At 43.1% G+C, this 24,007-nt stretch overlaps 1 protein-coding gene across 32 annotated transcripts in view; it reads left to right on the forward strand.

The window, feature by feature from the left end:
* LOC132828805 (CUGBP Elav-like family member 4) overlaps window positions 1–24,007 on the forward strand; it is a 466,645-nt gene that overhangs the window by 255,395 nt on the left and 187,243 nt on the right. The gene's annotated exons all lie outside the window — the stretch shown is intronic.

Here is a 24,007-nt window from a genome sequence, read left to right on the forward strand (position 1 = left end):
GCATTGTTGTTGGCACAGTGAGAATCATGGGTACATGTGATATTTCAGCATACCTTCAAGATGGCCATATCTACTGGAGGTTAACTCTTGTGATATGTTTATGATTCTTAATTAAACATAGTCTAAGGTTTCAAATTGATGCGAAACATTTTGCGATGTTTTTCTACACTAAATGTATGAATGCAAATTTTTGGTTCAGTTAGAAATTATTACCTCAATGTTGTATTGTAGAAAGTGGCCATTTGGCCCATCATGCTAATGCTGGCTCTTTATGAATGTAGGCCATTCAGGTTGTCAAGTCTCCCTCAGCATTTGGTACAATCATGGCTGATCAAACAGTTTCATGTCATTTAACCCATTCCTTCCCCATCACCCTGTTCCCCCACTGATAATCAGAAAATTATCAATTTGTACTTAAATGTACTCAAAGATTGAGCTTCCACAGCCCTCCATGATAGACAATTCCAAAGACTTTCTGTTCTCTCATTTCGGACCTAAGTGGCATCCCCTTTATTTTTGAATTGTGTCCCCTGGTTCTGTACACCCTGACCAGCCAGTCTCCAGTCACGCACACACACCCATCTCCCCACACTCAGTCCTTCCCCATTTCTTTTATCTTTCTCAAGTACAATCTGGCTCTCATTTGGAAGGGAATCTGATTCCACTCCCTCCCTGTGCATCCAAAGTATATAAGGGTGGGTTGGCAGTAAGGATACTATAACTGGTCTCACTCTGTTTGAGAGGGAGAAAGGGAAATGGTTCTGGCTATTGCTTACTGTGTAGTTATCCCAAATGGAAACATGCTTGAACAGGGAGCTGGTGTTGATGGCTGGAGTGTGCTTAGACTTGGTCATTCCTCCATGTTGCACTAATGATACAAGTCCATGGTGGGATAAACTGATATTACATTATTGGTTGTATCATACAAGTGTTTGAGGTACAGCATCTTGTGGACGGCTTTCTCAGATGTCAATACCCCTTTAATAATTTCATAATATTTTGATAATGGATACTTTGGGGAGAAGTATGGGTGGATTGTGAGGAGCATCAATATTTATGCCTCTGTGGTTGCGATGACTTTATTAAATGCGCAGTCACATTTTTTAAGACGCAATGAGCAATATGGGTGCCTTGTTTTACAGGCAAAATTGATCTGAAAATCAACAAAGGAGCTATTTAAAATTCTGTTGTACCACGACACAATCTTTGTTAACAAGAACCTATTGAGGCAGTTTCACGCCCTTCCAGAAAGTGCCAGCTCTCACGAAAAATGACAGTGTTATCACGGTCACTTTCTCAAAATTCCTGGAGGAGGTGAAATGAGTGGACCGCAGCAGGATTGGGGTGAATTGAGAGCCAATCTTTCACCCCACTTTTCATTCCACAGATATTCACAGAAGAAAGCTGAGATTCATAATGTAGATTTGCTCGGGCAGAATTTTACAGTACCCCAGCTGGTGGGATTGTAAGCGGGAGTTGGGGGCTGTATGCCTAGATTGTTGTGCTGTTGCTCTCTGCCGGAATTTTTTCTGGGGCGTTGGAGCTCGCAAGGTTTCGGTGTTCTCCTCACCTTCGACATAGCTGTAGCCCTTAAGTGGACAGTTACGTACCACGTAAGGACTGCTTCCTGCTCAGTTTCAAACTTGAGGTTGGCTGGAGGAGAGCAGAGCAGTGGGTACACCTGGCAGGTCATCCTCTTCTGGTCACAGGTGTTAAGAATCCCTCCCCAACCAAGACTATGATGGCAGAGTTTGCGGAGCCACTCTCTTGCAGATACTGTAAAGTCTTATGCAAATAATAATGTTTAGAATGTTACAATCTCTAAATTGTTTGTGGGGAGAGAGGTGGCTGAAATGATTGGATACCAACCGTATGAAATGGGCTGGTGGTCAGTTGTCCAGTTCATTCTTCATCACGTATAAAGTGCCTCCCTCCTAATCTCTCCATCCAGAATGCCCCCTGCTCAGGTCTTTGCCCATGAGCCCCCTGAACAACCCTTCCCCAACACTAACTAGGTTCCAGGCATTAGAAATTGGGGACTGGACTACTACTCAGAGCTAGGCGAAAGTGAGGACTGCAGATGCTGGAGATTAGAGTCGAGAGTGTGGTGCTGGAAAAGCACAGCCAGTCAGGCAGCTTCCGAGGAGCAGGAGAATTTACATTTTGGGCAAAAACCCTTCATCAGGAGCTACTTCTCAGAGCTACTGACTAACCAGCTTGACCAGCTGGTTTCTGAGGTAGGGCTTCCTCTGGAGTAAGAGTTGGGTGTCCCATTTCCAGGCAGTTCCAGTATTCACATTGCTGCATTGATCGATGGTGATCTGTTCCTTCCCGTCTCTTTGGGTAGCAGTGCAGGAAACCCAATCAACACGAAAAGTCCTGCCCTCACCTCCCTGTCCCCTCGACCTGCTTTGGAACTAAAATCCTTGGCAGCATTTTGTCCAGGGATGTGCCCGTTAGGTGGGAATAGTCAGGATTAAGAAAAAAAGCCTGGGGTTTACAAAGATAGGGTGGTTTTGGATATGATCTCTTTGGAAGGTCAGTGTAGACTTTATGAGCTGAATAGCCCCTTTCCCCCCTGTAGGGATTCTAATCTATGATTTTCCAAGTCATTTGGAATTAAAAGCTGGCGTGGGTAAGAGGTTGCAATTTGTCATGAGTCTGTTTGCTGTCTGGTGGGTCTGAGCCAGTCTCACTCCCATGATTTTGTCAATCCTTGGTATCAGTTGTTACTTTATGTCTTGACTCTTGGCTGTGATTAGAGGAATCTCATTGGGCTTTGTTCTAGATGGCACATGACGTTGTGAGGAACATTGGGAGGGTGGCAGTCAAAAGGCAGGCGAGAGTTGCTCAGTGACCAGCATGAATGGCATTGGCCAAATGGCCTCCTCCTGTGCTGTCAACTCCACAGCAGTTTGATGCTTTTACCATTGTGCATTATACATTTTAATTATGTTTTGCACAGGAGTGACATGAATTACCTCTCCTTAACCCTGCATTCGCAAAGCGCCTCTCAATTAACTTGTGAATCATCAGATAGAAGTTGATATTTTCTGCATTATAAAATGTCACTCTTGCCCAGCCAGATCAAGATGGCAGTCAGGGGCAACATTACATTTTGTTTTAGCCAGCGTGGTGTTGGTGGACAAAATAATTGATGCACAGGTGAAGTATCTGAGACAGCCAGTGTAGAAACTACAAAGCTTTTTTTCCATCTAAAAATAAATGAGGTTACAATTCGTACTTATCTCCAGCAGCAGCAGCATCTCTGCTTGTGCAGCTGTGCTGTGTTGTGTGGTAGCAGTTACCAGCTGTAAATTAGGGAGGGATAAAAAAACCCTGATTGCTTTATTCAGTCATGAGGGATGACAGGACGGGAATGAATCAAGTCTGACCTTTTCAAATTGACCTTCCAGTTCCAAAGAGCCATCCTCATCACCACACTCGCTTTTTTTTTTGGCCATCATTAAATGGGACTGATTCAACCCAGGGCTGCTTTGTTCACAATGTGCTTCTGTGGGGTGCTATTCCCCATCTTTTTTTCCTTTTTCCTCTAGCCTTTGAGCAGCGAGATGATTTATTGTTGCAGAAAGCCCGGGAGGACAAAGTAAATTAGTTTTTTTTTGCTTTGTGAAGTAGAGGCAGGCAAACACAGCTTGAGCCGAGACAGCTTGGGGTCTACAGCAAAGCTTTTATATCTTAAAACTGATAGAGATTTCCTCCTGTCTCCGTCCCAGAGCGACTTCTTCTGTGCTAGACTGCTTGCTATGTACCAGCCGGCAACCAGTGCTGTCTGTCTTTGTACACAAAGGGAGATTATCAAGTTGGAAAATGTTCTGGGCTGCTCTTCATCAACTCATCCTTTTGTTTATCAGTTTTTTTTTGGCAAACGTTTATGTTGTTGATTTGCGGTTTTGAGAATATCAATGCTAGGAATGTCTTTTTAGTTTTGAGCTCAGCGGCATTACTGGGTAGTGTGGCTCAGCATTAGAACTGTGTGTGATGGAGCGATTCAGAGTGAGACCAAGTGAGGCAGAGAGAGAGAGAGAGAGAAAGAGAGAGGGGGACCGAGAGATGGATGATCAATGTTTCATTCCATCCTGCACTCTCAACCGAAGTCAAGCGACCCTTCATGAATTCCCTAAATTAAACCCAGTCTGAAAACCTGTGTCTGAAACAGAATCATTTATCGACAGAATATACTTGACCTACTTTGTTTTGGAAAATGGGTAGTAATGTTAACAATCAAGGAAGTCATCTAACTCATTGGTAAAATTGAGAGGTGCTATGCCATCTGCTGTGCCACAGGAAGATTGTCGATTGAGTTGACATTCAGTGCTGTTTTCTCTTTAACGTCTCTCTCCAAGTAAGAATAGGCAACAGGTGGCCCAGGATTATCCAAGTAAGCAAAAGATTCCAGTTAATTTAGAAACACAAGGATATTGCTGGGCTTGGAGGATTTGGGCTACAGGGAGAGGCTGAATAGGCTGGGCCTTTTTCCCTGGGGCATCTGAGACTGAAGGGTATCTCCTAAGAGAACGTTTATAAAATCATGAGGGGCATGGATAGGGTGAATAGCCAAGGTCTTTTTACCAGGGTAGGGGAGTCCAAAACTAGAGGACATAAGCTTAAAGTGAGAGAGGAAAGATTTAAAAGGGACCTAAGGGGCAACGTTTTCAAGCAGAGGGTGGTGCGTGTATGGAATAAGCTGCCAAAAGAGGTGGTGGAGGCTGGTACAGTTGCAACATTTAAGAGGCATCTGGATGGGTACATGAATGGGAAGGGTTTGGAGGGATATGGGCCAAATGCTTGCAAATGGAACTAGGGTAATATAGAATATCTTGTCGGCATGGATGAGTTTGACCAAAAGGTCTGTTTCTGCGCTGTACAACTCTATGATTCTAAATTATATTTTACGCAGAATGAGCTGGGAAATGCTCAGCAACAATTTTCATCCAGGATCTTTTATGCATTTCTTGCAGTGGCTACTTTTGTTTTGGTAACATTCCTCTGATCTGAACTTTGCTCTGGAGAGCTGCTGGTGGGAGCAAAAGCACTAACATTGAAGTGAGCTCATTGCCTTGTTAGCATGTCATCTCCATGCTAATCTGGTTTCTGATAATTCATTTGGTAAACTAGGGGCCATTAATACAAGGTAATGACTAATAAACCTAATAGGGATATAAGGAGAAGTGTCTTCACTCAGAGGGTGGTTGGAATATAGAACTCACCGCTACAGGAAGTATTTTAGGCAAATAGCTCTATTAAGTTCCAAAACAAGCTAGAAGAGCAAATGAGAGAAACAGAGAAGGAAAGATCGGCTGAAGGACTGGGGTGAATGGAATAGGAGAAGTTTTGTGTGGCGTGTAAATACCAGCAGAGATTTGAAACAAAAACAGAAATTGCTGGAGAAACTCAGAAGGTCTGGCAGCATCCCTTCTCAGGAAGGGTCACTACACCAGAATCATCAACTCTGCTTTCTCTCCATAGATGCTGTCAGACCTGCTGAATTTCTTCAGCAATTTCTGTTTTTATTTCTGATTTCTAGCATCTGCAGATTTTTTGTTTTTTTTTTGACCGGCAGAGATTTGTTGGTCTGAATGAGCAGTGTTGGTTCTTTCAGATATTTCTATGTTAAACTGTGTTGGAACAAGTTTTGTCTGACAGAGGTAAGGCTTGCGCTATAGAATATGACCTGAGTCAAAATGTTTGCTGAAATCATTTTAGTTGCAGAGGTGGCTGGATATTAATAAGGTCCTTCAAATCCTGCAACCTTCTTTTGCCATTGAGTTGATTAGCATGGTTGTGTAGATCTCCCGAAGGAAACATAAACATATTGTTTTAATATATAAATACTCAATGGGAGTATTGTATTCAATTCTGGTCACCTCACATTTGGAAGGATGTCAAGGCATTGAATAAGGAACAGAGGAGAATGTCGTGACAGGTATGTGGCAAGACTGGAGAAGCTCGGATTATTCGCTTAGAGTAGAGAAGGTAAAGGAGAGATTCAATAACATTGTCCCACAATACATGGATTTTTTTGAAAGGTAAATGGCAGGAGGATTAGAAATTGGAGGAAACCGGTTTAAAATATTTCACAAAAGAACTAGTGAGGAACAGTATTTTATTTATGCAGAGACTGCATAATGTGGGGTTGATTTCCTTAGAACAGAAAAGTTCTGAGGGACATTGACAGAGCAGGTAAGGAGAAAAGTTTTCCTTTAGTAGAGGGCTCAATAACCAGAGGGCACAGTTTTAAGGAAATGAACAAAGAGATTTAGAGGGAATTTGAGAAAAAGAGTGATGGGTATCTGTCAGAAAGGGTTGCAGAGGCAGGAATCAGCAAGACGTTGAGAAACTAATTTAGATGAACACTTGAAACACGCAGGGCAACATGACAAGTACTGGAAAATGGGATTACAATAGATGGATATTTGATGATTGGCTTGGACATGATGGACCATGTTCTAAAAACTCTATTACCCAATGAATTGTTATAAACTAGAATGCGTAGCCTTAAAGGGAGATGGAAGAAAATTAAGTACCATTCAAAGGAGGATCGAACGGTTATTTGAAAGGAAAATTGTGTAGAGTTTTGGGAAATAGGGTCATGTGTGATTGAGCTTTCAAAAGATTCCCTAGGGACAATGGATCAAGCTGCCTTTTTCTTGGATGCCCCACTCAAGGAGATGGGGAATTTTAACTCTTGTTTGGGAAGCAATTACTCAAGGGCCTCCGATCTGAGACTTGATCGAAACTGGCCACAGTGCATTTCCAGCTGACTGGCCATTCTGCCCACCTGAGACAGGTGCGACATGGCAGCGGCCTACTGTCAAACGGGCAGAGGTGACAGCAAGTGGGTAAGGCATACAGGTGTGGATGGGCAGTGTCTTGTGTGTGGGTAGTGGACTCCTGGACTTTACAATGGTACAGAATTTCCTTTTGGAACGGCTCCTGCTCTTCGAGGCATCACCAAAGCTTAGTTCAGAATGTATAACTGTTAAGACCTCTGCTCTGTTAGCTGACCTCTGACCTGTGGAACAGAATCAGCAAATGGCTGCAGCACAGCAGCTCACCATTCGGCCCATCGTATCCATGTTCTCTCCGAGCCCATCCTTTTTCCTTAGCCCTTGAGATTTTGCCTCCGCTGTACTCTCAGTCAGTGTACCCTTTCTAAAAAATCCAAGACAGATCAAGGCTCAGTTCAGGAACCATAGTGATCATTAACATGGGAAAGCAAGAAAATAGGAACTAGGAGCAGATGCATGGCCATTTTGCCCCTCCAGCCTGCTCTGCCATTCAACAAGATTCTAGCTGATTTGATTGAAATTCCACATGCTCATCTACCTCAATAACCTTGGATTTTTGTTTGGGCAAGGGAGTCTATCTATCTCCACCTTAATAATGCCAATCACCCACAGCATGACGGCTTACTGGTTAGCACTACAGCCTCACTGCACCAGGAATCCAGGTTCAATTCCAGCGCCAAGCAATGCCTGCATGGAGTTTGCACATTCTCCCTGTGTCCGTGTGGATTTCCTCTGGGCACTCCACTTTCCAAAGATGTGTAGGTTTGGTTGATTGGCCATGCTAAAAAAAAATGTCCCTGAGTGTCCAAGGATGTGCAGGTTAGGTGGGTCACATGGAAAAAATTGCACGTGGAGTTATGGGGATGGGGTGGATGGGCGGGATGCTCTCGGAGCGTCATTGCAGACTCAAAGGGCCGATTGGCCTTGTTCTGCACAGTAAGGATTTAGTGATTCTACCTTCTCAGGCAAAATATTTCAAAGTATCTCCCACCTCCCTTCCTGTATAAGCTTGTGGTCACAGGGGAGGCAATGGTCTAATGTTATTCCAGAAACTCAGGAAATGTTCTGGGTCCGGGCTCAAATCCTGCCACAGCAGATGGTGGAATTTGAATTCAATTTTTAAAAAAATCTGGAATTAAGATTCTAATGATGACCATGAACCCACTATTGGGGTCGGACAAAACCATTTGGTTCACTAATGTCCTCCAGGGAAGGAAATCTACCATCCTTACCTGGTCTGGCCTACATGTGACTCCAGATCCACAGCAATATGTGCCCTCTGGGCAATTAGGGATGGGTAATAAATGCTGCTTAGCCAGTGACGCCCTCATCCCGTGAATGAATATAGAAAAAAGAAAATGGGTTGACTGTGCCCTAAATCTCAGTAACCAGCATTCACCATAACCTGTCAATTGCAGGAGCACATAGACACATTATTCCCATTCCACATGTTGTAAAACATGGAGAACCAGCCCAATATTGTCCAGAATCAGCAGTGATTCCATTGCGCATGGAGTTGAAGATTCAATGTTGAATGATGGAATGGTTTTGAAAGATGGGTGACCCTCTCCTGGTCCTGTTTTGCATGTTTGTACGTACAAATGCTGTTGCTGTAAACCTCAGAGACTGTACCTCATTGCTAAGCAGGAAATCAGAAATGTTTTTGATTTCTATGACCTGTCTGATGTGCAGATTATATAGTTGGTCTATGCAGAGGAGGTGTGTAAATAGCTAACCTCAGCTCCCAGTGGCCAGTGTTGCTGTGCAGAATCTGCCTGATGGTGTCACGTAGCATCTGGTCTAAGGTACAAACTGAGCAAGCTCAGGAATGAAGCTGTGTTTCATGAATCTAATAACTAGCCAGGTACTGAGTGACGGGTGGAGAAACAATAGTAAAGCACCAATAAAGTGACGTCACTCCTTCCAATTTTACATACCATGCTTACCTTTCAACCCCAAACAATGGAACTCAAATTTAGAATACAGAGGAACCTCGATCATCCGAATGAGATGGGTGGGCACTATTTCGTTCGGATAAGTGATTATCCGGATAATCGAGGTTTCTCTGTAGTCACTAATAAACACAATTCGGAAGATACGCCTTTACCCAGGGAGTGGTGAGGATTTGGGTCTTGCTCACCAATGCAGTGGTTGATGTAAAAAGCCTAGAAATATTTAAGAGGAAGCCAGATAAGCACAGAGGGAGAGAAGAGAAGGATGTGTAAAGCAGTAGTGAAAAGGTTAGCTTGGAGAGCACTGACAGAATGTCAGCAGTCACACAACACCAGGTTATAGTCCAACAGGTTATAGTCCAACAGGTTTACTTGAAATCACAAGCTTTTGAAGCGATGCCCCGTCATCAGGTGAACCTGACAAAGCAGCAGTGCTCTGAAAGCTTGCGATTTCACATAAACCTGTTGGACTATAACTTGGTGTCATTCGACTACTGACCTTGTCCACCCCAGTCCAACACTGGTACCTCCACATCATGGCTACTATAGAATTGACAATGAATGGGCTGAATGGCCTTTTTCTATACTATAGATTCAAAGTAACATTGTAAATCTCCATTGTATTAATCATAGGAGGGTGGTTATGGAGTGGATCATTCACCAACATTGACACTGTGCATTCTCAGACCAGCCAGTGATCAAAGTTCATTCCCTTTACCTTGACACGTAGCTCCGACTTCCTGAACTCAGAACAACATTGCAATCTGACTGCCTTCCACATTTTGTACATGGCATTATTAAGACAGATGTTTCTGATGCCTCTCCCTGCCATGCTAACTCAATCATTGACCTGTTTTATAACACATTTTGTTTTGGACAACAGTACCTGCTAACCTTTGGTGCCAGTTTGTTTGAAATCTTGGACGGTGGTGCTTAATGCCTCCAGGATCTGGTTAAAACAGTCCAGACCCTGGTTCAGGTAACAGCTAGCATAGAGAGGTGGCTATCAACTTGTCAGCCTGAGCTGGAATCGAACCCAGATGCCAGTATGACCAGGGCAATGTGCCAGCCCACTACACTACACCTTTTCTGTGTATTTTAAACTAAATTTGAGTTAGTCAGTTTTTTGTGCAGTAATTCCCTTGACACTTTCTTGTTCACACCTGGCCCACAGCAGCTCTTCCTGCTTTGCCTTCCCTCTGAACAAGTGCTCCCCCAAATTTCCATTGATCCACCAGAAACATCACTCTTCCCCATCCACTCTCTCCTGGAAAGCTATTTTCTCAGTCAAGTCTTTGGCCAGCTGTTCTTATATCTCTCCAAACAGAAACCCAAGGAACTGCTGGAAATCTGAAACAAAAATAAAAACAGAAATTGTTGGAAAACTCAGCAGTTCTGACAGCATCTGTGGAGAAAAAGCTGGAATGAATGTTTCTAGTTCAGTCACCCTTCTTCAGAACAGTTCTGGAGAGGGATTACTGAACCAGTAATGTTAATTCTGCTTTCTCTCCACAGATGCTACCAGATCAGCTGTGTTTCGCTGGTAATCTCTAATATCGCCTTAAATGACTCTTTGCCAAAGATTTGTTTGAGACTGCTTCTGGGATTCAACTTAAGATGCTGTAAAACATTAAAGATGGTATATTCGAGATCCAAGATGGCGGCGACTCAGCAAGTCTGAGTTTACAGTGCTCTTCCCAAAACCTGGGTAAAGTGAGTTACTAACCCCCACCACACTTACCAAACCACCCAAAAAAAATTTCTAACCTTAATTAGCTGCTTACTATTATATTTAAGCAGTTTAATATTAAGTGGGTAATGAGTAAACCAAAGGGATCCCGCAGCTCTCAGAAAACAAAGACCCCTCCCCCACCCTCCTCTCCTCCTCCGGCTGCAGCTGATGTAAAAACAGGCCTTGAAGAGATGATTGCCAGGCTGGAAACGACACTCGTCAATTTCATCGCAGAATCCAGACAGAGATGGAACTCATTCGAAGAAAAGTTACAAAAGCACAGCCAGGCTCTCGAGGAATTACAGGGCCGAGTGAAGGGGGCGGAGCTAATGGCCACGACCTCCGAGGCTGCAGCACAAACAGCTGCAGAACAGGTGCCAGCTCTGGAGCAGAGAATCAGGGCCTTTGAAATCTACATGGATGACCTGGATAATAGAAATCGGAGAAAGAATATCCGTCTTCTGGGCCTCCCTGAACAAGAAGAGAAGGGACAGTTAGTAGTATTTCTGGAGCGATGGCTGCCCCAGCTTTTAAACCTGGGGGCTGAAACGGACCGGGTAAGGGTGGAGTGGGCCTACCGGGTCGCAGTACGCGGATCTGGCCCAAACCAGCGCCCACGCCCGGTCCTGTTCCGGCTGCAGAGTTATAGGGAGAGGCAGATACTCCTGGACGCCTCCAGAAAGCTTGGAAAGGATCCTAAAGCTATAATTCATGAAGGATCCAAGATTATGTTATTTCAGGACTTCTCCCCGGCTTTGGCACGAAGGAGGAAGGCGTTTGATGAGGTGAAGAAATGTCTAAGGAACTTAAATATTCAATACACCTTACGCTACCCAGCGACGTTATGCTTTAACCACGAAGGATCCGAGTATAATTTTAGATCACCAGAACAGGCTAAGGAACTTTTAGACTCGTTTAAATAAATCATAAGAGACAATTTATGTTGGCTTGCCTCTTCCACACTCCGTGGGGAGAAATGGATACTTTACTTTACTTTTGCTTCTGGGAGCAGGATTGTCTTCCCTTGCTATTTTATGTTATTATACTTAACTGTAATTTGTTGGAGTTGTAATTTTATAGTTATGTGTGTTTGTACGTGGCATTGATGCTATCAGATATACTCAGGTATGGGTGGGGAGGGGTGGGGGTGGGGCGCTCACTGTTAACTCTAGCTCGGTATTATATCTAAATCCTATTAAGGAGCGCCCGGGTCAAGGGTGGGACACTGTTTGGGAGAGGATATGGTGGACCTTTAGAAAGGAAGTAAGGCCCCCTGAGAACAAGGGGGAGGATCTCCATTCAAACATGTTTTATTTTTTTTGTTCTTATTGTTTGGAAATAGTTTCCTTTTTATTATACTGTTATGAGTGTATTAGAGAACATTTTCTCTTGTTTGAAGGATGTAAGTGACTCAACTATACACTCTGGATAATTGTGGATTAGATTAGTAGTTAACTGAGTTTCATTGTTTTTCTTTCTTCTTTAGTATCATTCCTTTGAATTTTGATGATTATATATTTAAGATCTATTTTTATATTAATGTTTGTGCTTGAAAGTTCTGTTTATTTTTGTAAATCTGTCAAAATATTAGATTTCTAATAAAAATATCTTTAAAAAAAAATGGTATATAAATGTAGTTTGGCATTGTGCACACAAATAGGATGAGATGAAATAAACGAACTGCGGACACTGGAAATCAGAAGCAAAAAAATAAATTGCTGGAGAAATTCAACTGGTCTGGCAGCATCTGTGGAGAGAAAGCAGAGTTAATATTTCCTCTGCAGTGACACGACACTGCTTTCCCTCCACAGATGCTGCCTGACTGACCAAGTGTCTCTAGCAATTTCTATTTCTGTGAGTAGGGTAGGTTGCCTCTCTACCTAGGCTCTCAGAAGATTGAGGGCAAGAAGATGTGAAGATGGTTTCTGAAGGTTGTCCATCAAATTTCCTCCTATGTTATAGTGCTGTGACCTATCTCTACTCACTGCGGTTGTGCTGTTCCATTGTGAGTTGGGGGAATGCACGTCACCTCCCCATTTTGGTCCTAACATCACTTCGCCACGCGGGAGCGCCTCCAGGGTAACACGCTTTTTCAAAACTGGCAATTTTGCAGCAAACTAACCAAAGACACACTGCTATACTGATTGGAACTGAGAAAATTGAGAGGCAACCATTAAAGAAATATACAATGTTCTCAGGGTACTAAGATTCTGAAGAGACCTGCTGGCACAAGCTTGAGAGGCTGAATGGCTTTCTTCTGATTATATTCCTATGACTTAGCTGGGTAGATATAGAAAGATTGTTTCCTCTTGTGGGGGAGTCTAAGACCAGATGGCATGGTCTTAGAATAAGGCATTGTACCTTTTAGACAGATGAGGAGGAATTTCTTCTCTCAGAGGGCAGTGAATCTGTCAAATTCATTACTGCTGAGGAGTGTCAAGCCTGGGTTATTAAGTGTATTGGAGGCTGAGATAGACAGATTTTTAATCAGCTAGGGAATGAAGACTTGTGGGGAAAAGCCAGAAAAGAGGCATTGAGGATTATCAGATCAGCCATGATCTCATTGAATAGCAGAGGAGACTTGATGGGCTGAATGGCCTACTTCTTCTCCTGCATCTTATGATCAAGTTTGTGCCCTGGGAGAACAATACCAATACAGCCTCTCAGTTATGCCATCCTGTAATTAAACAGTGTTCTGTCATGTCAGTGAGGTGTGGAGAGAACTGTCTCTGCTGTATGTCTGTCCATTGACTGTCCATGTTCTTATTCAAGGGTTGTCAATCCTCCAGGATTACCCTGGAATCTCTAAACAGTCAACATTAAAACTCTCGGATACTGTACAATCGACGAAAAAGAAAAATCAATAGAGCATTAAAAAAACAGCGATTTTAAAAATATCTTTCTGCATTTTTCTTTTAGGGTTATAAAAATTGAAGCTGGGCAATTAGACTAATTGATTAGGTTGGAAGGCTACAGGTCATGCCATTAAATGTCCAGGAATGCATCCAATCAAAGTTGGCACTGTACCATTGCACAGCTTGATACAACTTTTTAAGTCAGGATGTAAAATCAAGCTAAGTTTATAAGGTTAGGTTACACTGCACAGTTCTGATCTCTGGTTTTATATATGGAGATTGGAAAGGGTGCAAAAATATCTTAACATTAACACCAAAACTGAGAGAATGTACTTATCAGAAAAGACTCAAGCGTTTCATCTAGAAACAAGTCTGTGAAGTGACTTAAAAAGATCCTGAAAGTAATGAAAAAGTTTGAAGGGGTAACTGAAGAGAGAATGTATGGGATTTAGTGTTAAGTTGTTCTGTGTGTATGGGAGTCCGGTAACTAATCTATGTTCACTGTGCTTGATTGGTTAGGCCTGGGTGTGGACTCAAAGCAAAGTAAACAAGACACAACAGAAACTATAAGAAGCTGAGCTCCAAGCACAAATGCAGACATTCTGTGATTGCAGAGATATTTTAAATAAGCCTGCTACACACTCAGTAGCTAGAGTCATCTCTGCATTGCTCGAAGGTAAATAAAATGGCCAAAAACTTCGCAACTTCCACCAATGAAGGGGAACACCACCACTGTCTGGTTTCACCTCTAACCTCACTTGGGAATATATTGCTACTCCTTCCCCTGCACTCTCCCGGAAACCCCTGTTCCTGACAGTGCTGTGGGGGTACCCATACCACAAAGATTGTAGTGACTCAAGAAGGCAGCTCACTACCACCTTTTAAAGGCAGTTAAATGTAAAAAAAAAGTCAGACCTTGAAACGTTTGAAATAAGAGGGTGAATATATAATATTGTCACTTATGAATCTATTAGGGAGTTCAGGATGAAATCGTTCTTTCCCCTATAAGATGGGAAAATGTGGAATTCTATAGTCCGGAGTAGTTAAGCCTCAAGGCATGTATGTATTTAAGGTAAAGCAAAATAAGCACGTAATGAGAGAGAACAGAATTGGGTTATGTGTTAATGATAGGGTTAGATGAAGAAGGAGAGGGAGGGGATTCATGTGCAACACAAACACAGGCTAGTTGGGCTGGATGGTTTGTTCATGTACTTTTGATTTGATCCAAGTTGATCTAAGAATAAATGTGGTAAGCATTGTGACCTGGCATGTTGTCCAAGGTATGTGGGGCTGTGTTGATGGGTGGTGTACTTGTCAGACTGTTGACGTGGGCTTTGCTTAACTGATGGGAAACATGCAAAAGCCAGCCTCTGCTACACTTGGCAGTGCTGAGGTTGTTCACATTTTAAGAATACCAAAGGTGGCGTGAAAAATATGTCACTGTAGCTCTGCTAATCATATCCCATAAAAGGCAAAGATGCTTTCAAAAGACAGAGTGGGATTGGGCAGTGCCATTTTTCTGCTGGCCGTGTGAACTGCCCTGTTATTACAGGGCTCCGCCGTGTGGCCTGGAGGAGGAATTACAAAGTGTGTTCCCACTGAGGTTGGTGGGCTCTGTCAGCTCGTTCTAGAGCTTTGAAAGAAAGACAACTTGCATTTATATAGCACCTTTCATGATCTGAGGATGTCCTAAAGTATGTTGCAGCCTTTGATGTATGTTTGAAATATAGTCATGGAAATGTGACAATGAATTTGTGCACAGCAAGCTTCCACAAACAGCAATTCATTTAGTGACTGAATGATCTGAATTTCTTTTCCTGATGTGGGTTGAAAGATAAATATTGACCAGGCAACTGGGGAGAACTGTCCTACTGTTCTTCAAAAATAGTGTCATGTAAATCTTATCTGTTCAGTGGAAGTGACAGACAGGTTGACCTCATTAATCTGCATTGCAAAGGAGTTCTCCCATGTGCTATCTGCCTCTATCATAGCCATCACAGTCTCCAAACTACCCAACAGTTTTGACACAATTTCAATACAACCTCAATGTTTTGATCAACCAGGGTCCAATCCTGACTTCCCGACTCAGGCGACAGACTATGTGGAGTTTGCACATTCTCCCCGTGTCTGCATGGGTTTCCTCCGGGTGCTCCGGTTTCCTCCCATAGTCCAAAGATGCAGGTCAGGTGAATTGGCCACGCTAAATTGCCCATAGTGTTAGGTAAGGGGTAAATGTAGGGGTATAGGTGGGTTGCGCTTTGGCGGTTCAGTGTGGACTTGTTGGGCCGAAGAGCCTGTTTCCACACTGTAAATAATCTAATCTAATCCTATCCATTGCTAAGATTGTTTACCTCCCTTATCTCCTTGCTCCCATGCTAACATTTCTATCCTGGGTAGAAATAGGCTTACTAATAGGGTTATTATTATAGCCTAATGCAAGCTGGAGAGTCAGCAACTTCTACTTAGACATTTTACAGTCTTCAGAACTCAACATGGAGTTCAACAACGTCAGACCGTGAATGCTGACTTCCATTTTATTTGGACCCTTTCCCCTGATGTCTTCTTTGCATGGTTTTGTTGTCAGCAGGGTTGTACTACCTCCTGCTGTTAATGCTTACTGCTCATCTATGTCATTCATCTAATATCATTTGCACTCCCTTTGAGCACCATTACCACCCACTCCACCTGTCTTACTTTTCTTTTCAGCAGCATAAAACCCATCACCTTTCAATCTTGTTTCAGTTCTGAAGAAGAGACTGGACTTGAACTGTTCACTCTATTTCTCTCTGCATAGGTGATGTCAGATTTGTTGAGTTTCTCCAGCATTTACTGTTTTATTTTGTTTATTTCCAACCCCTGAATCCTGCTCATTTTTGTCTATTCTGCCATCGAAACACTTAACTATATTTTCATCACTTTTTGACTTGATCTCTCCACACTTTATCCTCACTCAAATAGAGTCGTTGAATCATATAGCATCGAAACAGACCCTTCTGTCCAACTCGTCCGTGCTGACCATGTTTCTCAAACTAAACTAATCCCGCTTGCCTGCATTTGGCCCTTATCTCTCTAAATCTTTCATATTCATATCTCTGTCCAAGTGTCTTTTAAATGTTGTAACTGTACCTGCTTCTATTACTTCCTCAGGCAGTTCATTCAATATATGTATCACTCTCTGTGTGAAAAAGCCTCCCTTCGGTGTCTTTTAAATCTTTCCCCTCTCACCTTAAAGCTATGCCCTTTAGTTTTTACTCTCTGACCCTAGAGAAAAGACCTTTGCTGTTTACCTTATCAATGCCTCTTGTGATTTTATAAATCTCTATAAGGTCACCCCTCAACCTCATAAGCTCCAGGGAAAAAAAAGTCCCAGCCTATCTAGCCTCTCCTTCTAACTCAAACCCTCCATTCCTGTTAACATCCTTGAAAACATCTCTGCACCCTTTCCATTTTTATAATGTTCTTCCTATAGCAGGATGACCAGAACTGTACACCGTACTTCCCATTCACTTACCAATCACCATCCTCCCTGCCTCAGTGTGAATGGATTTAATTTCAAATCTTAGCCGTCATCTACAAACCACGAATCCACGTTCTCCCTCCCCCCATCACTCTCAAGCTTTATATGGGATCATAGAATGGTTACCATACTGAAGGAGGCCATTCAGCCTGGCATAAATGTGCTAGTTCTCTGTAAGAGCAGCTCATCTAATGCTGCTCCCTCTGTAAGTTCTTAGTTCCAGATAATGATCGCGACCCTGACCACCTCTTCATTGTTTACTCACTCCAAATCCTAAGCACAATAGCAGCAGTGTGTACCATTTACAAGAGTCACTGTGGCCAGATACCAAAGTTTCTTAGAAACCACTTTCTAAATCCATCATCACTGCAGTCTGGGACAGTTTATACATGGAAACACCACCACCTCCAAGCCATTCACCATCCTGTTCCTTCAGTGTTGCTGTTTCAAAATCCTCAAACTCCCTCCTTAAAGGGTTTTGGGGGTATACCTCCATCCCAAGGATTGCAGCAAGTCAAGAAGGCAGCTCTCCAGCACCTGCTCAAGGGCAACTAGGGATGGGCAATAAATGCTGGCCTAGATAGTGACATCACATCCCACATCTAAACAGATAACCATGATCTCTACCATCTAGAAGGACAAGGGCAACAGTACATGAGAATACCATCCCATGCAAGTTCCCCTTCAAGCCATAGACCATTCTGACTTGGAGATATATTGCTGTTTCTTTATTGTTGTTGGATTAAAATCCAGAAAGTCACTTCTTAACAGTGATGTGGGTGTCCTGAGGGCTGCAACAGTTCAAGAAGGCTGCTCCACCACTACCTTTTTGCGAGGAGTTAGGAATGGGTAATAAATTCTGACCAACCCAGTGATTCCAACATTCCATTAACAAATTTAACAAAAAGCAATAAATACTCTTTGTTCCTCTGACTCTGTCCTCCATCTCTCTAATCCATCTTTGGTGATAATGCCTTTAGCCATCACAGCCCTAACCCTTGAGACATGCACACAGAACCCTTTTGTCCAACTTTTAGCTTTCAGAAACCATCTCAAAACTCATGGTCTGTGCTGTCCACTTCTGCTGGATTACTCAGGAGGGCTCGTCTCCCATCCCATTTCTCCATCAGCAAAGCCTGGGCGCATTGATAAATGTCACACGTTGTTGTTATCACACAGTACATCTTCCCTGTGCCTAATTCTTCATAGACATTCACTTTTATTCATCTGCTCAGTGGAGAACAAGTTGTTTTGTTGAATGCCACAATGCTCGGGGGGGGATTGCAAACAGATTTTCTTAGCGGGAGATATAATTCAGAGACTACCTGTTTCTGATAGACGGAAAAGGCTGTTGATGAACTTTTTCTTCTATAAAGAAATAACTGATTCGATTAAAATTCTGCTTTGTCTTTTTCAAATGTTATCCCTCTTACCCCTCTCCTTCACCTGAAAATGCCACAACGTGCAAAACCCTGGGACTGCTTGTTCACTGCTACCTAGGCCTTGTGACCACAATTCACAGGGAATTCAAAATGTTATCATTTTCAATGGTGAAGGTCTCCCCTAAACCCTGGAATTGCTCAAATAAATTACTGTATGCCTGTTTATGACCCTTTCTCCACTGTTAAGACTCATTACTACTCACCTCAGTGAACCATTTTCTGGATCCTCATTTTAATATCTTCTGACATGGCTTCATGTCAGGTTTTGTTTGATAAAACTTCTATGAAGTGTCCTGGCATACTTTGCCATGTTAAAAATGATATGGAAATGCAAGTACCTGAGCATTCCACTAATGGCCCTGAGCTGTCTTTGATCTTTCGTCTATTCTGGGATGCACAATAGAAAGCCCTCTGTAACAGCAAGGAGCTTCCCCAATATCCAACTCCTTTCGATCATCGTCATTACCCTCCCCCTCTATGATTCATCAGACACACCATTCCAACACTGGGAAACAGACCTCAATTGGACATCAAGAGTCAACAGCAGACAATCCTGGGACAAGCATAGGACCAATGCACTGATTGATGTGATAATTAACCACACAAAACAAGGACTTCTGATGTTAAATCTTTTCTGATCTTTCCCATGGCAACAAAAGCATTTTTAAAATAACAGGCTAATGTGTCTCCAGCCTAAGGAAGTGTGAAAAAAATGATTATCCGGTCTTTCCATTCCTGATTATTCCGCAGGAGTTTTCCTAGGACTGAGGTTGTAGTGGGGTGAGTGGTGACAGTTTGGTGGGGAAATTGCACCCCTCACCCACTTGCTGATGAGATGCCTGAATATTCTTGGTGATGGAGCCTGAGTACTATCTGTCGGTGAGGAACGTTCGGGCAAGTTGACTTAGCTCGCAGGTAAGCGGGAGCAGGTTATTGTGCCCTTCCCAGCACTCTCCTCCCCCAGGCTCCCCAGGTGAGGGAGACATCATTGTAGCTATCTTTGGTTCCCTTAATAGCATTTATTTGGATATTCTGCACCAAGGACCAATGTGTAGGGCGAATAGCAGATCTTCTGTGTGATAACAACAACTTTTGGCATGTCTCAATGTGTGCTGTGAAAAGCATGTTGGCATTTCTCATAGAAGTAGAAGCCATTTTTCGATATTTGAAGCAGGCTACACTACCTTTTGCAACCAGGAACACTGGGTACTCCGCTCAAAGAGCTCATGAAAATGGAATTGCATGGATTAAAACTCAAGGGTATGCGTTAATAGCAGAATGTGGGTTAGGTCAGCTGAGAGCAAAACCAAGAGAATCTGACAATTTGTGGGAGTGGGAGGAGGTTGGACGGTGGTGGTACAAAGTGGAGGATGGAGTTTGCCCTCTGAACTGTCCCTAACCTGTCCTTCTGTTCCATTTGCTCCTGAACTTTTTTATTCTACAGTGTGCCTAGTTAAGCCAGTCAGCTGGATGGCTGGTCTACAATGCAGAGTGAGGTGTGTTACAATGAAGGAATCCCCTTCTCAACTTTACCTCTTGCCTGAGACTTGGTGATTCCCCAGTTGGCAATTTTTAATGTGAGACCAGCTGTATGGTCTGGTAAGACTATCAGGGAACTCTTGTGATTGCTGTGGTAGCATCCCTACCTCTGAGCCAGGAGGTCCAGGTTCAATCTGCTCTTACTCCAGGGCTCAGTTATAACATCTCTGAGCAGGCTGATAAGGAAATATCAAGTTAAAAATATTGTTCTACATATTGCATCAGTGTATTGTTCAACATATTGCACTGTGATCTTTTGTTATAAACTGTGTGTCCTATGATCCTACCTCACTAGCGACCTGACAAAGGAGCAGCGCTCCGAAAGCTTATATTTCCAAATAAACCTATTGGACCATAACCTGGTGTCGTAGGATTTTTTTTAACTTTGTCCACCCCAGTCCAACATGGGCGCCTCCAATCAAGGAAATATTGAAAACACATTACCTCCTGAGCTTTTTTTTTCCATTTGTGCATAAGAGACATTTTGGATTCAAAGCATCGCCTCTGTTTCTCTCTCCACAGATGCTGACTTTCTCCGGCACTTTTTATTTATGTTTCAGATTTCCAGCATCCGCAGCCGTTTGATTTTGATGTAATATTTTCAAGGCCTTTAAAACCTACTTAGAACCAAAGCTGTTCTGAAACCCTCTCTGAACAGCTGAAAACTGACCCTGGTTGCTCTCCATGGTCCTGAATTCAGCCTGCTGACTGTGTTATATTTGTCCGCGTTAATAATCACACAACACAAGATTATGGTCCAACAAGTTTAATTAGAAGCACTCGCTTTCGGAGTGGACACCACCTGATAAAGGAGCAGTGCTCCGAAAGCGAGTGCTTCTAATTAAACATAATATACTATAACCTGGTGTTGTGTGATTTTTAACTTTGTGTACCCCAGTACAACACCGGCATCTCCAAATCATATTTGTCAGAGTCATACAGCATTGAAGCAGACTGTTCACACATCTCGTCCTGCTTTACAGAACATAGAATCCCAATAGTGTGGAAACAGGCCATTACCATATTGAGTTCACACTAACCCTTTGAAGAGCATCCTACTCTATCCCTGTAGTCTTACATTTCCCATACTAAGACACCTAACCTGCACATCCCTGGATATAGGCAATTTAGTCTGGCCAATCCACCTAACCTGCACATAGAGTCATAGAGATGTGCAGCACGGAAGTAGACCCTTCAGTTCAACTCATCCTTGCCGACCAGTTATCCTAAATTAATCTAGTTCCATTTGCCAACACTTGGCCCATATCCCTCTAAATCCTTCTATTCGTGTATGCATTCAAAGACCTTATAAATGGTGTAATTGCACCAGCCTCCACCACTTCCTCTGGCAACTCAGTCCATACATGCAACACCCTCTGTGTGAAAAAATTGCCTTTTACGTCCCTTTTAATCTTTGGACTGTGTGAGGAAACCAGAGGAAACCCATGCAGACATGAAGAAAATGTACACATTCCACACAGACAGGTGCCCATGGCTGGAACCAAACCCATGTCCCTGGTGCTGTGAGGCAGCAGTGCTAACCACTGAGCCACTGTGATGCCCCTAGGCTCATAGAGTCATTTGTTCATGATATATTGGCATCTCTGCATTCATTGTCCATCCTCAGTTGCCCAGAGGGCAGTTAAGAGTCAACTACATTACAATGTGTCTCTTGTCATGTGTCAAATAAGGATGTCAGATTTCCTTCCCTAAAGAACATTTGTGAACCAGATGGGTTTTTACAAAAATCAACAATGCTTTCACAATCACCCTTAAGTTCCCTTTTAATTCCAGATATTTTAAAATTCAGATTTCACAATCTATCAGAATGGGATTCAAACCCATATAGGAGAAAGTGAGGACTGCAGATGCTGGAGATCAGAGCTGAAAATGTGTTGCTGGAAAAGCGCAGCAGGTCAGGCAGCATCCACGGAACAGGAGATTCGACATTTCGGGCATAAGCCCTTCTTCAGGAATGAGGAAAGTGTGTCCAGCAGGCTAAGATAAAAGGTAGGGAGGAGGGACTTGGGGGAGGGGTGTTGGAGATGCGATAGGTGGAAGTAGGTCAAGGTGAGGGTGATGGGCTGGAGCGGGGTGGGAGCAGAGAGGTCAGGAAGAAGATTGCAGGTTAGGAAGGCGGTGCTGAGTTTGAGGGATTTGACTGAGACAGGGTGGGGGGAGGGGAAATGAGGAAACTGGAGAAATCTGAGTTCATCCCTTGTGGTTGGAGGGTTCCTAGGCGGAAGATGAGGTGCTCTTCCTCCAACCATCATGTTGTTATGGTCTGGCAATGGAGGAGTCCAAGGACCTGCATGTCCTTGGTGGAGTGGGAGGGGGAGTTGAAGTGTTGAGCCATGGGGTGGCTGGGTTGGTTGGTCCGGGTATCCCAGAGGTGTTCTCTGAAACGTTCCGCAAGTAGGCGGCCTGACTCCCCAATATAGAGGAGGCCACATCGGGTGCAGCGGATGCAATAGATGATGTGTGTGGAGGTGCAGGTGAAATTGTGGCGGATATGGAAGAATCCCTTGGGACCTTGGAGAGAAGTAAGGGAGGAGGTGTGGGCGCAAGTTTTGCATTTCTTGCGGTTGCAGGGGAAGGTGCCGGGAGTGGAGGTTGGGTTGGTGGGGGGTGTGGACCTGACAAGGGAGTCACGGAGGGAGTGGTCTTTTTGGAACGCTGATAGGGGAGGGGAAGGAAATATATCCCTGGTGGTGGGGTCCGTTTGGAGGTGGCGGAAATGACGGCAGATGATATGCTGGATATGGATCTAACCCATATAGCCAGTACTAAAGCCTTGGGTTTGAGATTACTCGCCTAGTGATATTAATACTAGACCATTGCCTCCCTGTTAGTACTTCTGATGTTTGAATGAGAAATGAGCAATTGTGAAAAAGATTTGCATCTCTTCCCACCAACATTAGCTCAAACTACATGAAAGGTTATGGTATTTTGGGCAAACAATGAGGGCTTAATGCGTACACAAGAGTAAAAGATAAAGTTGCCATAGTCCTACCAGACCATAGGGTGTTCTGTTAGTTAGAGAGGGAGAGACAACTGGTGGTGGTTTCACCTGAAGGTCACCATGCCTTAGCAGAGGGAAGAGATTAAGAAGGAGAGTCCTTCATGGTAACCACATTCAGTATATATGGTGTGTAGAACAGAGATTTTTGAATAACGTATACAAAGGATCCAAGCTAGTAGTCTGTCTTTTTTCTCCATGGGGAAAATGTAGAGAGGAGTAGGATTAATTGGATTTTTTTTGCAAAGAGCTAGTACAGTCATGCTGGACTGAATGGTCTCCTTCCACATTGTATCATACTGTGATTCTAGAATTCTCAGCAGGATTTTTTATTTAATACATTAAATATACAAACCTCTTTGGACTGGGGAAGGGCTCTACTTCACCCTCCACAACAATAACACAAATTTATGTAGCACCTTTAACCTATAGTATAATGTCCCAATGTGGACCTCAGGAGTACAATTGGACAAAAGATAATGTCTGATAAAAAAAATTGGACAAGTACAAAGATATCTCAGACGCTGCTAACTTTTTTTCAAATTATCACTGACTGGGTCAGCTTTTAATGCCCATCCCCTTGAGAAGGTGTTGGGGGCTGACTTCTTGAACTACTTCAGTTCATTTGCTGTAGGTAGACCCACAATGCCATGAGAAAGAGAGTTCCAGGATTTTGACACTGAACAAACGGTGATATGTTTCCAAGTCAGGATGGTGAGTGGCTCGGAGGGGAGCTTGCAGAATCTGTAACTCAAGGAAGTTGACAAGGTAAGAATGGGAGAGGCCATCAATGACTGGGCATTTGAGCATTCCCCTAAGACTGTCATGCATCCTGCATGGAAACATTGACTGTTGATTGGGAGGCTCCTACAAAAATTTAACTTTGAAAGCAAAATGCTGCGGATGCTGGAAATGCAAAATGTAACCAGAAAATACTGCAAATGCTCAGCAGGTCTGGCAGCACCTTTAGACTTTAATTTGATTCTTATTCTAAATCCTAAATTTGATGAGATTCATCTAGACTCAAGCAAACTGACTAACAAAATAAACACTGGAGAATCATATTAAAGAGCAACTGCAGATGACTAATTGCCGAAAGATTTTTTTTTAAACACAATTAATGGAAATCAATGTGATGT

The sequence above is a fragment of the Hemiscyllium ocellatum genome, chromosome 28 (assembly GCF_020745735.1).
Source record: "Hemiscyllium ocellatum isolate sHemOce1 chromosome 28, sHemOce1.pat.X.cur, whole genome shotgun sequence".
Classification (NCBI taxonomy): domain Eukaryota; kingdom Metazoa; phylum Chordata; class Chondrichthyes; order Orectolobiformes; family Hemiscylliidae; genus Hemiscyllium; species Hemiscyllium ocellatum.